We start from the raw sequence: 15409 nt of genomic DNA, 5'->3' as shown, positions 1-15409 counted from the left end.
GAACTTTTGTCAATTTTACTTTGTCCTTTATCTCAGTGACTTACACTTAATTATAGGTACATATATCCATACTATTTGGTTTGAAATAACCAAAATTTGACATAGTTTAATTAAAAAATGGAATGTATTGGCTCATGTAAATCACAAGTCTATTTTTAGACATTATTCTTAACTGAATGTATGTAGGTACTTAAGCATGTTTATCAGAATAATCTCTAAATTTATCTCACAGTGTCCAATACCTAAGAAGAGAGCTATTTGGAATTGATGTAGATACCTCACTATTGATTTTTATACAGTATATTAATACTTTTGTAAAAAATCAAGTTTGGTAGGGAAAATTGTGACATGCTGCCACTTTTGCCACTTTTTTGAATGTGTCCTTTAGGGGTAGAATAGAACTGATTTTCTTCTATGCAACTGACAGGAATCCATTTTCTTCAGTTTGGAGCCATCTGAATTGATTAGGTAATTAATGTCAGAAAGAATAAATTCAGATCAGCTCTTATAAAACCAAAAGCGTATGTTGGCTTTTGGTACATGTCTTCCAACAATTTACTGCTTTATATCCAGCAATAACATGTATATTGGAATATGTACTATTATCTTGTATTATTAAATATTTGTTGCTTTGCTAAAGAACACACACACACAGATCCACACTTTTTTTTTTTAAGTTTATTTACTTTTGACAGAGAGAGAGAGAGACAGAGCATGAGTAGGGGAGGGGCAGAGAGAGGGAGACACAGAATCTGAAGCAGGCCCCAGACGCTAAGCTGTCAGCACAGAGCCTGATGTGGGTCTTGAACTCACAGACCACGAGATCATGACCTGAGCCGAAGTCGGACACTCAACCGACTGAGCCACACAGGCGCCCCAGATCCACACTTTTTTTAAAATTCAGAGAGCATGACTAAAATGAGCTGTTCATTTCTTCTAGAATAAAATTGTTGCCATCATTTTTCCTTCAGACCTTCAAGTTTTCACAATTTATGCTTTCATTCAATGGTGTGATTCCCCAGTAGCCCTGTGGGGACCTCAGAAACTGTTGTGTGTCCTACCTCAGTGCAGAGAAAGAAAGACCTTCTATTAGATTAGGCATTGTGTGTGTGTGTGTGTGTGTGTGTGTGTGTGTGTGATTTTTAGTGTCTCTCTGTCACTATCTGCTTGTATCTCTCTCTCTTTCTCACTCTCATAAAGGTGTGTCATTTCTCCTTCCTGCTTTCCTTGTTAACTCCTTTGTGGCTTTGATTTAAGAGACCACACAGAATGTGTGCACTAGAGTTTATCAGGGAGAATAACCTCAAACTCATTACTGTTCAGTGTCTCAGAGTCTTTGTGGAAATAAACACAGGATTTCCTGAAATTTAAGTAATCCATCCATTTTTCTTGCTCAGAGATTTTTTTTTAGTTTATTTCTTTTGTGAGAGAGACAACGGTGGGAGGGGCAGAAAGAGAGAAGGAGAGAGAGGGAGAGAATCCTAAGCAGGCTTTTGAACAGTGAGCATAGAGCCAGATGTGGAGCTCCAACTCACAAACCGTGAAATCATGACCTGAGCCAAAATCAAGAGTCAGACACAACTGACTGAGCCACCCAGGCACCCCCCTTGCTCAGAGATTCTTAACCTTGCATAAAAGAGGATTTAAGAGCTTCTTAAAATTACATACATATTTTATGTATTTGAATTTAGTGGGCAGTCTATTATTTTCACCAAGTATTCAAAATGGTCTGTAATTAAGAAATGGTTAAGAGTCATCTCACCTGATGTTTTCAAATCTATAATTGGATTCAGCAAAAAGACTATAATGCTATGTACTGTGTGTGTGGACTTTGGTACTCCAGAAATGCGTAATTTAATTGTGCTTAAGTTGACTATTAAAATTACACACACACACACACACACACACACACACACACACACATTTAAAAAACAACAACATAAACAAAAAGTATCACTTTGCCTAGTACATCTCTTCTAGAATAAAATTGTTGCCATCATTTTTGCTTCAGACCTTAAAGTTTTCACTATTTATGCTTTCATTCAGTGGTGTAAAGATATCTACCTTTGGTGTCCATATGAACAATAAATGTGCTTCTTTGAAAAACTGGCCTATCTTCATATTTTGGAAGCAGTGGGTCAAGTAATTGGTTGTGTTTCCTCTGGCTTTGCTGTTATAGACAGTGAACTGCCAAATTAGAGGCTTGAGATGAGCTATTATACTCCAGGGCACACATTTTCTATAACTGTTGAATTTATTCTTTTGTTTCTACCTTTATTTATCTTTGCTACAAATTCTTTTTTCTTATGCATTTTGTTGTACTGTGTATATTTATAAGTTGTGTTAAATCACTTCCAAAAGCACTGAGAATACAAATATAAATGAACAAATAAATAACAATAGTGACTGAGGCAGCATACAAATCATTTTGTTTGTTTTGTACATTTTTTCCACATGGTCCATAGTTTCAATATGTCTTCAGAAATGGTTTCTTTAGCAACATACTTTTGTAGTTTTTTGTTGTAAATATGTATTTAGGTTTAAAATCTACTAACCTATCTTTAATAAAGTAGTAAGATAAAGGGGGCCCACACAGAAAAATGAATCCAAAGTATTTTAACTAGAACGGTGAAACAGGGAAGCTCCTTTTTCTCTGTTAGGTTTAAAAACCTATTTTAATAGGGGCACGGGTGCCTGGGTGTCTCAGTTGGTTAAGCATCTGACTTCAGCTCAGGTGTTGATCTCATGGTTTGTGAGTTTGAACCCTGTGTCAGGCTCTGTGCTGACAGCTCAGACCTGGAGCCTGCTTTGGATTCTGTGTCTCCTTATCTCTCTCTGCCCCTCCCCCCCTCTCTCTCTCTCTCTCAAAATTAAATAAACATTAAGAAATTTTTTTTTTTTAACGTTTATTTATTTTTGGGACAGAGAGAGACAGAGCATGAACGGGGGAGGGGCAGAGAGAGAGGGAGACACAGAATCGGAAACAGGCTCCAGGCTCTGAGCCATCAGTCCAGAGCCCGACGCGGGGCTCGAACTCACAGACTGCGAGATGGTGACCTGGCTGAAGTCGGACGCTTAACCGACTGCGCCACCCAGGCGCCCCAACATTAAGAAATTTTTTAAAAAATTAAAAGAAAACCCATATTTTAGGAATCACTGCTTTTGGTAAATGTGCTATTTTGCAGTTGCTTATTCAGAAAATCTATCAAATTGAACATACTACCCATAATGTACCTACTCTGTCTTCTACTTACAAACATAATTATGAGTTTCTACCTTGGGAGGTATTTTGGTACACACCAATATGTTTTGTATATGTGTGTGTGTGTACAACTGAACTTTTATCTTTTAGTAAAATTGCAGTCATTTATATAGTCTCTATTTTTATTTCTCTTACCTTTAAACTTGTATTTGTAATAGGTTAACAATGGTGTTGCTCCTTTGTTGCTGTTTGGTATGAATGGGTTGCTAACTATCTTACTGTATTGTGCTAAGATGTCCTGATGAATGGGAAAAGAGTGTAAAAAAGGAATTGATTTTTCTTTTTATGCCCAAGTAGGATTCCCAAACTACATTGGTATGTGTAGAATAATCATTTAAATCTGTGTTTAGTTCGTAAGTCAAAACCCAAACCTTGGGCATAGCTTAGCTAATAAGAATGCTATAGACTATACTGTTTACTGTCTACTATAAACCACTTCTTTCCAGCAGCATATTGTGCTATGGAAGCATTAAGGTTAACCTAGAGAAAAGAATGAAAATCCTATTCATATTACACGAAACTTAGGTAAAATTTAACAAGTAAATATACTTTGGGTAGCCTGCATGCCCAAGAATGCTGAGTCCTCAGGCAAACTGAAAAGCCTTCCCTCATCACATATTGCATTCCAGGCAAGGCCTAGGCTTAGTTCTACTATGCATGTTGCATAAGTGCTCAGTGAATACTTGTAGAGTAATTGATAACACTGTAAGGAAAAAGAACAGCCCTATATAGTGCGCCTGTGACTCACATACAGCTGTCAGGAAAGAAAAATGAAGTGCCCAGGTTACCCAAAACTAGATTTGCTAGAATAAAAGGAAATGGCTGTCTGGTAGCTCCTAGGCAGAGAGCTAATATCCACTGCTTCCTTTCATCTTATGGGTGATTTAGTACTGTGCTAGAAGATGTGGTCATTGCTCTACTCTGCTTCTACTAGCAATATCACAGCTAGGCTGACCCTTAGAAGGAAAAGAAAATGTGAGCATCGCTTCCTTTACAAGTTTGCAGTGAATTGCTAAACTGTAAAGACTTCACTTTTAATACACAAAGAGAAAACCTGTGGTAGTTATTTTTAAGGTCTGCTGAAAATAGCCTAAGGGACAATCTCCCCAAGTAGTTGCAAGTAGGCAGAGAAAAGGAGAACCAAGACACTTCAGAGTAAACAGTCTAGTGGGCTAGAGAGTACATATCTGAAGGAATAACTATTAGAAGCTATTTTCTTTCTACTTTTGGAGAAACTCAGTGTTACCGTGTAAAGTAGTCTCTAAAATAAAATAAGGACTGTAGAGGTATGAATTCAGGGCTATGGAATCAACTCAAAGAAGATAAAGGCATGCTTCTAGGTTTCTTCTGCTAACTGCCTTTGTGAGTGATTGGACATTAATCCCTTTGATTCATTTCTTCATTTCACTTCATTACTGCTTTATCTGTAAGATTTTGCCCTGAGAAATAGAATCACTATGAGTAATGTAGAGTAGAGATTTATCATAGAGACCTGTACCTCACAAGGTTGTAGTTGCTGTTGTAGAAGTCTCTGCAATGCTGCTGCCTTTGTGATCTTGTGCTAGGTCTCAAGTCTCAATAGGTCAGCTAGGCCCAGTCTGGGCTTCGTAAGCTGAATGTATATCAGGGGAGAACAGAGAAAAATTGGAACCTTGTGAAGACAGATTGCAACCCATGAAGCCAAATGGGGACCCACACCTGTCTTTTACTACTACCAAACCTGTGATGCACGTAACCTGTAGGTGAAGCTGCTGCTATTTGCCAAAGAACTGCATAAAAAGCTTCAAGTTCATGGTTAGCATAAAGTTCTTTGATCATAGCATTTTATCAGCTTACTCCCAACTTTCCATTCCCATTCTCCCATCTACAAACTCTTCAACTCCCCATAGAAAATTAAAAATTTTGCAAAAGATTTGAAAAAGTCTACCAAACAATATCTGAAATTGAACCACAGTTATCTGCAAGAAGCAGAACCCATTTTGAGGTACTTTTAAACTCAAAGTGGTTTTCCAAGAGGATGATTTTCATTACAGACATACCCAGGAGTATTGTAGGTTCAGTTCCAGAGTGCAGTAAAGCAAATGCCACAACAAAGTGAGTTAAATGAATGTTTCTGTTTCCCAGTGTATATAAAAGTTATGTTTACACTGCACTGTAGTCTATTAAGTGTACAATAGTGTTATGTCTAAGAAAACAGTGTACATACCTTTATTAAAAAATACTTTTGAGGGGCGCCTGGGTGGCGCAGTCGGTTAAGCGTCCAACTTCAGCCAGGTCACGATCTCGCAGTCCGTGAGTTCGAGCCCCGCATCAGGCTCTGGGCTGATGGCTCAGAGCCTGGAGTCTGTTTCCGATTCTGTGTCTCCCTCTCTCTCTGCCCCTCCCCCGTTCATGCTCTGTCTCTCTCTGTCCCAAAAATAAATAAACGTTGAAAAAAAAATACTTTTGCTAAAAAGGCTAGCCATTATCTAAGCTTTCAGGGATACATAATTTTTTTGCTGGTGGAGGGTCTGGCCTTGATGTTGAGGGCTGCTGATTGATCAGGGTGGTGGTTGCTGAATGTTGGGGTGACTGTGGCAGTTTCTTAAAATAAGACAGTAGTGAAGGTTGCCACATAATGGACTCTTCCTTTCATGAACAGTTTCTCTATAACATGTGAAGTTGTTGGATAGCATTTTACCCACAGTAGAACTTTTTTAAGAGTTGGAGTCAATCCTGTCAGACACAGTCACTGCTTTATCAATTAAGTTGTAACATTTTACATCCTTTGTTGTCATTTCAATGATCTTCACAGCATCTTCACCAGGAGTAGTTTCTATCTCAAGAGACCACTATCTCTGCTTATCCATAGTAGCAACTAATCATCTACTGTAAGTTTAAAATTTCATTAAATGTTTATTTTTGAGAGAGAGAGAGAGAGAGAGAGAGAGCGAGAGAGCGTGAGTGGAGAAGGGACAGAGAGAGAGGGAGACACAGAATCTGAAGCAGGCTCCAGGCTCCAAGCTGTCAGCACAGAGCCTGATAGCCCAATGTGGAGCTTGAACTCATGAACCGTGAACATGACCCAAGCCAAAGTTGAATGTTTATTCAACTGAGCCACCCAGGCACCCCTTATCTACTATAAGCTTAATCATAAGATTGCAGCAATTCAGTCACATCTTCAGGCTCCATTTGTAATTGTAGTTCTCTTGCTTTTTCCACCGTATCTGTAGTTACTTTCTCCACTGACATCTTGAATCTTCAATTTGTAAACATTGCAATACCTTTGAAGAGCACAATAAAACAAGATATTGGAATCTTTCTCTTAGTTTTGGAATCTTTGTGCAGCAGTGGGAACATTAAAAGAAGATTCATTGTTCACATGAAAAAGATAACTCTTGTTGTGTTTTGTAGCAATCTCCACAAAGACTGTGTCCAACAGATTAAACCCCGATCACATGAAGACTATCCTTTCGCAGTCATCCACATGACCTGTGTTGTAGTACTATGCTGTTCAAGAATTTAGTGCCAGCTAACACAATGACTGGCTGAGTAGTGTAGCTTTGATGTGCACCGTCGTAATGCTATTTTTATTCTTTCTTTAGGGATGAATGTTGGAAGCTGGCTCTTTAAAAGTAACCAGTTTAGAATGAAGCAACCATATGGTTGATTACAATGGTGCTTTTCATTTTAGTTCAGTTTTGGTTAAGTTGGAATCTGATATCATAAGTACTCTTTCGTATAACAACAGAACAAAGCCTAGGCATTTTAATCTTACCATTTATGTTTGTATATAAATCTTAAAATTCAAAAGATAATATGAAGGACTAAGCATTATATACATTTTAAAATTATAATATCTCTTAAAATTTTCATATTTGCACAATGCCTTACTATAGAATTTTAAAATTATCACATTTATATAATATCTTACTGTAGTGTGTACTCTAAAGTAATTGTAAGTTTGGTGGGAGATTGAAGAAAAGAAATGAACATGCAAAAATTATTCCTTAAAGAATGTGTAAAACAGTTTACCTAATGCAGGTAACTGGAATAAAGCAATCTATATACCAGCAAGTTCACATTTTTAGGTTCAGTTCACATTAATAAGAACATTTAAAAAGAGATTCTTTGATCACATAAAAGAGATGGTTCTCGTTCTCATTTCTTCCAAGAACCAATCAATGTTGTCTTTTATAGTATTTTCCCCCCTTTGGTGATGCTTTCTCATAAAATGAAAGATGTAGAAATTAGAAACTAAAGATAAAATAAAAGAACCATAATCTATATGTATTGTTGCAATGATTTTTAATTTGTTCAAATATTTTTCCATAAAGTTTGCAAAAACTATGTTTCCCAAGCATGAATACAAGAACAAAGTGCATAAAATTGCTATAGTAAGTTTTAGATACAAAAACTTGATAATATTAAAGTTTTTATTGAAAATTGGCCCTTTGAAAGACATCACATTTATATCATATCTTGAAATATAAATGCGATATGTTTTTTATCATAATATCATGACATTATGTCTTGTCTTTCACATAATGTCAGGTATCATTGAATTACTCTCTAAATAGTTTTATTCTTAGACATTAAATATCCTTTAATTTTTAAAAATTAGTATTTTTGTGTAAAACAAAAAGAATATGGTGTGGTTAAGAAAATTTTGAAGATATTTCTGTTATTTTTAGAAATTTGTGTCACTAAAAGATATTGAGTAACTTGGTACTTCAGGTATCAGGTTTGTCAGTAATGTTTGACATTGGAAGTTTACTAGAGCCTGTAGGGAATTATGACCTTGACCCTCTCTGGAAAGCCCTCATCTATCAGACAGTCAGTCAACCAGTTATTCTATAAGTCAGCCAATCAGGTGGTCAATCAGTCAACCAGTTAGTTTACATTTACTTGTTGCTAGGTGGAACATTTGGAACATAAAATGCAAACTTTCTCAGCATCGCAACCAAAGGATTTTATTCCACATCCAAGCTGATATATGGAGGGTGGGAGGGCACAAAGAATCACTTAATAGGTGAGAAGTTTGATAGGATAAAATGCTGATCCATAATTTGTTTGATTCAGAAATGGTACATGCAAATGCTATTCTTATCATTGTATTCCTGCCATTTTGGGGAATGCGTGGTCTATGGCAAGGCAGTGGGCTGTGGTGTATACAACCCTAGGTCCAAACCTTGGTTTAGGTGCCAACTCATTTTGAGGATTTTATCAAAGCTAGTTTTTGGTCCCTGGCCTGTTTAATTAGAGTGTTGGCCTGAATAACTCCTATGCCTTATAATTCTAGAATTCTATGATCTTTTTTTCTTCATGTCAGTATATAGAATAGGGCTTTTCAACAGCTTCTTGTAGCTTTCTGGTATACTGTGAGCTCTTTTCAGCGTACCACCTCAAGTTGATCATTATGTAACATTTCATTTTTTTCCAATCAAGTTTGCAAAGTGTTTTAGTGATATCCATCAAATAGATCATTTAGATGAGTGGATTGTGGTATAGAATTGGGGATACCTTGTTGCCAAAATGTAAAAAAGCATGGGATAATATTAATCCAGTGCTAGAAAAAATAATTTCCTTAAGAGGATATTAGGAAAGTCATGTTAAGTTAGTAAACAGGAACTGAAACTACATCACAATGCTAAGTGTGGAAATGTGTGTGGTGTAATAACTGTGAATAGTTTTCTAGATATTCTGAGAACTTGCTATAGCTTAATAGTGATTGTGTTATCACTATAATTGCCTTATATCAGGCCTTTAAAATTTTTCCAATGTACTACTAAATAATTTTGGCATTCATGGGGATTTAACAAATACAGAAAGTTTAAGATTTAGTATAGAGGGGTAAATAATCAAGCTTATTCGTAATAAATTTAACTCAAACTAGATGGAATCCTCTGAATCAAATCTTGAAATTTAAGAAAGCACATGTAGAGTTAGACCAATTTAAGTCCACTGTGACATAGTGCAGCATATTTTTCTGAATTTAATGTAAACAAGGAAATTTATAAAAAACAAAGCTAATGGTCTGTTAAGGAATTTCACTTTGAGGACTGTGCATTCCAATTGACATGCTGAATAAGTATTCCACTTGCACTCATATTCAGACTTTGAGGTTGTTTTCTTGATAATTAGATATTTCCCCAAGTTATGAAATTCTTACACTTACATTAAACAGTAATAATCAGATTAAAAAATACTGGGACTTAATAATAATTATAAGGAAATGAAATGATTTGGCTCAGAAATGAGAAAATGAAAAGCATGGATCAACTTGTACAGCACCTCCTTGATGGTTTGACATGAGGCTAGAAGCAAGAGTTTACACTAAACATTGTTTTTAAAATGCAACCTTCAGTGTTATTTGATTTTTTTTTCCCCAAGCGGACTAAGATGTGAAATTTAATAATCCTTTCTGACAATTTTATAAAAATGGACTGCCATGCTTAATTGATGATAGGCCTCTTCATCTGCCACCCCCAGGCATTCGCTGTAAGTTAGTGATAGTTCACAGCCTCTATCCATCAGATGTTTGACTGCATCTGTGTTATTAACCTTTGGGTTGATCTGAGAGTGGCATTGCCCCAACTAACCGGCTGTCATGTCAGTTTGGCAGCTGGGCTTTGCATGTTCTCCTTCACTTTCACTTTGTCTTCCAAGACCATCTGAACAGATAGGGACAAAGCAATGTAGCCAATTACCTTGTAATTTCTAGATTGTACAGCCTTTTTTTTTTTTTTTTTTGCTTTGCTTTTTCTGAAATAGTGCCAGAAGGCACTATTCCATTTCTAGGAGGAAATAAAATTCTAAAAGATGTGAGTAGTTGATGCCTTAGAAATATAATAGTCAAAAGTCTTTGAGACTACAGGTTCTAATTTCAGCTCCAACTCTATGTGACTCTTTGCAAGATACTTAACCTCTCTGGAACTCACTGGTAAAATAAAGGAAATTATTTGGGGCAAGAAAATTATTTTGGGGCAGAGACAGTGAATTTTCGTCCAGAATTCATTCTCTCTGTGTATCTTTTATAGGTGAGCTCTATGTATCAGGGGAAGATTTATCTTTTGAAAGTGTTAAGGGAAAAAAAGGATGTGAAATAAATAAATGAATAATTTGCTAGCTCCCCCATCCCCAGGAGCCTAGAAGAAGCTCTAAAAGTTATACCACATTAACTTCACAGTGATTCCCAGTAAGTCTACCTTAACCAATTCCATTACTATACACATTATTTTAGAAGGACTACTGCTCTCCCAGCTAGAGACTACGTTTCTTAACCTGCTTTGTTACTGTGACTATCTGACCTTGTTCTAGGCAAAAGTGGTACACAAATGATATATGCAGCTTTCAGATAATATTCTTTAAAACCCCTGCTTGTCTTACATTTTCTTTTTTCCTTTTCTCACTTATGGGAAATGACAATAGTTGGATGTGGGAAATGGTACCATCTTGGACTCAGGGGTAGAAACTCTACCTTGAGTCTGGCAGAGCCCTCTTGGGATCACCCTATGTACTAAATGTTCCTTGAGAGAGAAATAAGTCTGTACTTTTTTAAGTCAATATATGTTTGGGTCTCTGTTAGTACCTTAGTCTATATACTAATAAATATAAATACCTATGTTTTAGCAATTTTTATGAGGGTCAAAAAATATGGTGCAGGTAAAATGCTTTCATGTGGTATTCTGAAAATACTAGCTTTCTTGCAGACAGAATTTTTAAATTATCTAGTTTTGTTTGGGAAAATAAGCAATCCTAAGATCAATAGAGAGGTTAATCCTTGGATAATTTTAAACCAAAGTCATTCTAAAATTTAATTCAATAAATGGTTATTAGGTTTAAAATAAAATTACTTTAACATGTAATCTAATAAACAGTTATTAGGTGTCATCGTGCCAGGAACTGTGCAAGCATCAGAAATACAAAATTAAATATAGTTTGGTACGATAGGTATACTAATTGAGCATGTATACGTGGTAGCCTGAATGCAAAAGTGAAACATATTGTATACTTATTCAGATAGGAAAACATGAGTTAAGTGTTATTTCCTTGTCTGCATAACCATGTGTATTTAATTTATGCCCTCATGTTTTACTAGTTTTGGTTTTTCAGGATATAACTGAATTTCTACAATAGGAAAGGGGATACATTTTAATTACCATCAAGATCTAGTATATGTGTTTTTCACTGTAGCAATCATGTTCTTACTTCTAAACTATTAAGAAAAGTACTGTGTACAATTGATTCAATTTAATCGTGATTGTTTACTAAAAATATAAGTTGACAGAAATTTACTTGTGTGTAGATGATTTTCAGTTATCTTAAAATAATATCTACATGGATTACTGACTATGGGATTTGTTTTCTTATCCTGTAAGTTTATATATTTATCCAACCTTTCCATAGTGACTTTTCTGCCTCCTATACAGTTACTACTATAGAGACCCCAACTATTCAAATATTGAGAGATAACATATAATGATGAAGAGAAAGGTAGTTAATTTTATGTAAATGTTTTGATGATTGATATATAATATGTAAGAGTAAATACAAGTTTAAGTGGCTTAATTCTACCTATGAAAAATGAAGAGATGTCCTACCTTTCCTTTTTTTTAGACATTTACTTTAGAAAATTTGTGGATATTTTCCTTCCATCTCTTTAAAATGTATGTAAACTTTTTAAAGGCTAAATAAGCCCCTTGTCATTTTTACAATCTGGGATTGTCTTTCTCTAGGACCTGGGAGTCCTCTCTGAAATGTAATCATTAAAGAAGATAGTACTCCTATATCCCAATTTCTGTGGGCAGGTAGGAGGAGCCCAACCTTGGCCAACTTGCAGAACTACCTCCTGTCATAAAGGTAAGAATTTAATTTGTTTTTGAGTAAATTCAATTAACTAACACAATTACTCATCTCAATTATCAGGTGAATTTAGAATGAACTATGTGTGACAAATGATGCTGTCAAATCCTCTTCCTTGAACAATAGTTATTGTTTACCTTGATAACACGTATGAAATGTGTTGTATCTGCTTGGCTGTGTAAGAATGAGATTTCCTTCTGCCTTTGCAGTTTCTTAATGGATTTGCAGTTACGCTCATCATATTCTGGTGTAATGCTCATTCAATGAGTATTTTCTCTCCCACCTTTGTGGAAATGTTTTCCTGGGTTGGCAGAAGGTTTTGTTTATATATTTCCCCAGCAAAGATGAACACAGATATTATCCATTCATTGAACCATTCATTGTTTTTTGAGAGAGGGAGAGTCTGCATGTGTATGTGTGTTGAGCACATGTTTTGGGAGGGGCAAAGGAAGAGGGAGAGAGAGAATCCCAAGCAGGCTTACACTGCCAGCACAGAGTACGATGCAGGGCTTAATCTCACTACCGTGAGAGTGTGACCTGAGCCAAAATCAAGAGTCAGAACCCCGAACCATTTATATTTTTAAAATGTTATTTGGGACACCTGGGTGGCTCAGCCAGGTAAGCATCTGACTCTTGATTTCATCTCAGGTCATAATCTCACAGTTCATGGATTCAAGCCCTGTGTCAGGCTCTGAACTAATAGTGTAGAGCCTGCTTGGAATTCTCTCTTTTCCCCTCTCTGCCTCTGCTCATGCTGTCTTTCTCTCAAAATAAATAAGTAAAAGTTAAAAAAATTAAAAATATAAAGTATTACTTGAAAATTGCTCAAAAACTATTTTAAAATAAATGAAAATCTTTATACATGTACATATGTATTGAATCATTTGATAAATGTTATAAGTAAAAAAACAGTCAAATATCAGCAATTTCATGTGTTACAACCTAAATTATGTGAGTATAGAGATATGTGTGGAAGAATCTACATTAAACTGTTAAATCAACTAGTTGGGGAAATATATTACATTTTCTTTTATGTATCTATCCTCATATTTTATATCTTGTTGCAATAAGCTTGTACTATGTTTTTTTCTTATTTTACAAAGAATAAATGATTAGGCAAAGATGTTGATTGCATTTGCAACATCAATCAAGGCAGAGACACTTTCCCTTTTACATATATATGTGCATATATATATGTGTGTGTGTGTGTGTATAAAATGATGTCTACAACTTTCGGTTTATATCCTTAAATGCTGCTTGTCCTTCATTTCATTCTTTTACTTTTTCCACTGGCTGGGAAATGACAATAACTGGATATAGGAAATATCACTATCTATCCTCTCTCTCTGTCTCTATCATCTATCTATCTATCTATCTATCATCTATCTATCATCTGTCTGTCTATCTATCTATAGTGCAGCATTATGGTAGGAATTATATATGTACACACATATATATGTGTATATATATAATGTATATGTAAAAGATATATATAAAGATATATATATATAAAGATATATATTGCAAGTTAGCCTGTGTAAATATGCGTTAAATGAAAAAATACATGAATGAATGAATGACCATAGCCAGAGAAGTTTTTTGAGAAATACTGAAGATTTAAAGAAGCTAAACTGGAATGGACTGACAAATGTTTGGAAGTAGAAAAACAGAAACAGTACAAATAAAAATATTTTTTGAAAAGTTTGGCCAATAATAAGGCAGGAAAAGTAGACTTTAATATCAGTTAAAAGAGACCTTTTGAATGGTAGACTCTAATAGTGGTTAAAAGAGATCTTTTTGTAGTTGTGAGTTCCTGGAGCAAGCACATTAACAGTATTTTTGGTAGCATAGACTTGAAGAGGCAGACAGGATAACTAAAAGCTGCAGATCACTGAGAAAGCAGGTCCTAGTCTTCAACTGGCTTGCACAGGATTCCTCTATTATTATGAAAAAGGAAAGCCTTCAGATGTAGGTCTGTTTGCAGATTTGCTGGAGGATTGGGAGGATCTCTGCTGATGATGACTTTCTGTTTCTGTGAGGGATGGAGATGAGATAGGATGCATCTGTCTTTAATGCTGAAGTGGCTCTTGCTGAGCTTAATATCTGCACGAGCAGAGGTGGTATTTTACATGCTTTCAAAGTTAAAACTTTTAGTTGTCATTTGCATGCCCAGCTAATAATTCCAAAGCCTAGTCATTTTACCTGCTTGCCTAGGACAGATGATTTTTGTCCTTAGTTATTCATTGCCAAATAAACTCTGTGTGGACATCCCTGGAGCTGATTACAGGTCACCAGCCTATTTCCTCTTGGTGTGTTCCTGTTTGGTATCCTTGGTTTTCTTCCCTCAATCAGAACCACCAAAAGGAGATGAGTTCTGGATTCCTTTTCTTCAAGAGTCTCTATATCTATTGATGTTCAGTGAGGAAACTAGAAAAAAAAAAAAAAAACAACTCTAGCTGTTTCACACGGCAAATGGCTTAATAGTGGGTATTAAAAAAACATTAAAAGGTCTGGGGAAGAAGAGGTTAGAGAATGTAACATTTAGGAAACCAGAAATTTTCAGATTATAAAAAATCATTGCCACTGATTTCACTGCCTCCTGCATTAAAGCAGGTGATTTCCTTGGAGGACACCAGGAAGCTGCTAGAAAAGCCTTGGTAATTTCCGTCCACAGCCATGAGAATAATAATTGCTCTTGCTTTTCCTATACCTTCCAGAATTACACTAGTGCCTCTCATTGGCAGAATCTAACCTAAGACCATACTGGCAGGAATTCTTGAAAATGTAGTCCCCAGGCTTCCAGCTCCTATGATAGAAGGAGACCAGAGAAGGAGAAAAATGGGGCAGAGCGGCCAACACAATTTCACTCAATCCAGCACATTTCTCAGCCAGATTACTCACATTCTTTCCCAGGGAGCAGTTCCCATTTGACCTACAGTAGGAGATGCTGAGTATGTGAATAAAACAGTACTAATTCAGGGAGACCCTAGTAGAAACGTACGCCAATAAGTTGAAACTAGTCAAGCATTAGAGGGCTAGGTTGATTTGCCTCTAGTTCCATTATCACAGCTCCTTAGCCGCAGCCCCAAAGGCATGGCAAATTAGTGTAGGAGTCATTTGTAGAGTTGCCAAACAGAAACTTAGTAATATATCTATGCTTCTCCTGACCCCCACCAAGTTGTTTGAAAGCCAAAATAGGGGGAAAGCAAGTATGAATTTCAGACACTAAACAGTTGCATTCAGAACAAGTTACACTTCTCCATCTCTAAAGGTAGCTCTGTTGCATGTAATAATTTAATGAAA

General features: G+C 35.9%; 1 long non-coding RNA gene across 1 annotated transcript in view; it reads left to right on the top strand.

Annotated features, from left to right (window-relative positions):
- Positions 1-15409, top strand: part of LOC115520867 — an 89730-nt gene that overhangs the window by 21668 nt on the left and 52653 nt on the right. Inside the window, exon 2 of the long non-coding RNA XR_004343848.1 lies at positions 11980-12103. This is a non-coding gene — a long non-coding RNA (uncharacterized LOC115520867). The remainder of the gene's footprint in view (positions 1-11979; positions 12104-15409) is intronic.

The sequence above is a fragment of the Lynx canadensis genome, chromosome A1 (assembly GCF_007474595.2).
Source record: "Lynx canadensis isolate LIC74 chromosome A1, mLynCan4.pri.v2, whole genome shotgun sequence".
Lineage (NCBI taxonomy): Eukaryota > Metazoa > Chordata > Mammalia > Carnivora > Felidae > Lynx > Lynx canadensis.
The sequence above is the reverse complement of the archived record's forward strand: the minus strand, read 5'-3'. Positions and strand labels throughout refer to the sequence as shown.